The 2,059-nt window shown below is 47.1% G+C and overlaps 1 non-coding gene across 1 annotated transcript; it reads right to left on the reverse strand.

Annotated features, from left to right (window-relative positions):
• Positions 1–341: 341 nt before the first annotated feature.
• Trnaa-ugc lies at positions 342–416 on the reverse strand. Its single transcript has one exon. It is a non-coding gene; the product is annotated as a tRNA-Ala (tRNA).
• Positions 417–2,059: the final 1,643 nt, after the last annotated feature.

Genomic DNA, 2,059 nt, shown 5'->3' on the forward strand with positions numbered 1-2,059 from the left:
GGGCATGGATGTGTGTGCTGTCCTTAGGTTAGTTAGGTTTAAGTGGTTCTAAGTTGTAGGGGACTGGTGACCTCAGATGTTAAGTCCTGTAGTGCTCAGAGCCAACTGAATGGTTGAGAAAAAAGAATATATTCCATGTTAATTTGTTCATTAAAATCCAATGTCTCCTGCGGCTTACGAAAAATTATTAATGAAGTCACGGACCAGAATAGAGAAAGAAAACATGATAATTGGTGAGGAAATTGCGGCTGGAAAAACAGTTAGGAATAATTACAATGAAATGAACACCCTTAGCTGTGTACAGGCGTTGACATACGTCAACGGGGACAGATGAAAATGTGTGCCCTGACCGGGACTCGAACCCGGGATCTCCTGCTTGCATGGCAGACGCTCTCTCCATCTGAGCCACCGAGGACACAGAGGTTAGCGCGACTGCAGGGATTTATCTCGGGAGGCGTGCCAGGATTTGCTATTTTAAGAGGTACTGATAAACCTCTACAAGGATTGGAGGCCTACAATGAAAGAGACATTATTTCTTATCGCACCTTTGCAGTTGGAGTTGTACCCAACAGGGATTATGGAACGTGTGTGGTTACAACAGACAAGCCATTTTCATTGTACACAAGGAATCGCAGGAGAATTAATGCAGATAATAAGTTAAATGTTTGGTGCAAAATGTCTGGTGTTTTAACTAAATATATTGTTGTACAAGGAGATATTACTTTGTATTACCATTCCTAATAAAGAGAACCATCCTTATCTATCCGAAAGAACAGATACCATCGGACGTGTCCGAAAGAACGGATACCATCTTAGTTAAGAATAACTGAAATTTCTGGCGACGTGAACTTCGTCTGAGTGATGCTGAGTGCTGTAATATCAGCAAACGTGTAACGTTACGAATGTGTAGGCTAGTTACTCGTCCACTTTGGGCTGGTACTGAAGAGAGATGAATTTGCTTTCTTGGCGGCTGCGTCAGCGAGACGAGGAGGTCGCACGACCACCCCAGACGAGCGCAGGCACAGAAAAGGAGCGTGTGGCCGGAAATGGGAAAAATCGCAGCGCTGGGCATTTTGCGGCTGTTACTCGCATGGTCCTTCTACAGGAGACTCTCCAACAAATTGCGGAGTGTCATACTATATTAATGGTGGCTAAGTTACTGCTCTCTCAGATTCGTCTGCACCTCGTGGTCTCGCGGTCGCGTTCTCGCCTCCAGAGCACGGGGTCCCGGGTTCGATTCCCGGCGGGTCAGGGATTTTTACCTGCCTCGAGATGACTGGGTGTTTGTGTTGTCCGCATCCTTTCATCATCATTCGTGAAGTGGCGAGTTTGGACTGAGCAAAGGTTGGGAATTGTTTCGGGGGCCTATAACCGCGCAGTTGAGCGCCCCACAGTCCGAAACATCATCCTCTTTGAGATTCGACGGTAAACTCACACTCACATATTAACGCAAATCTGAATACATCTGCGATCTCAGAAGAAATGAGGTACATCCAGTGACACAACACTATTGCAGCACCTTTAAAACTACAGAAGGTAATATTTCATAGCGAATAAATACACTCCTGGAAATTGAAATAAGAACACCGTGAATTCATTGTCCCAGGAAGGGGAAACTTTATTGACACATTCCTGGGGTCAGATACATCACATGATCACACTGACAGAATCACAGGCACATAGACACAGGCAACAGAGCATGCACAATGTCGGCACTAGTACAGTGTATATCCACCTTTCGCAGCAATGCAGGCTGCTGTTCTCCCATGGAGACGATCGTAGAGATGCTGGATGTAGTCCTGTGGAACGGCTTGCCATGCCATTTCCACCTGGCGCCTCAGTTGGACCAGCGTTCGTGCTGGACGTGCAGACCGCGTGAGACGACGCTTCATCCAGTCCCAAACATGCTCAATGGGGGACAGATCCGGAGATCTTGCTGGCCAGGGTAGTTGACTTACACCTTCTAGAGCACGTTGGGTGGCACGGGATACATGCGGTTGTGCATTGTCCTGTTGGAACAGCAAGTTCCCTTGCCGGTCTAGGAATGGTAGAACGATGG

Source organism: Schistocerca americana, chromosome 8 (assembly GCF_021461395.2).
Source record: "Schistocerca americana isolate TAMUIC-IGC-003095 chromosome 8, iqSchAmer2.1, whole genome shotgun sequence".
NCBI lineage: Eukaryota > Metazoa > Arthropoda > Insecta > Orthoptera > Acrididae > Schistocerca > Schistocerca americana.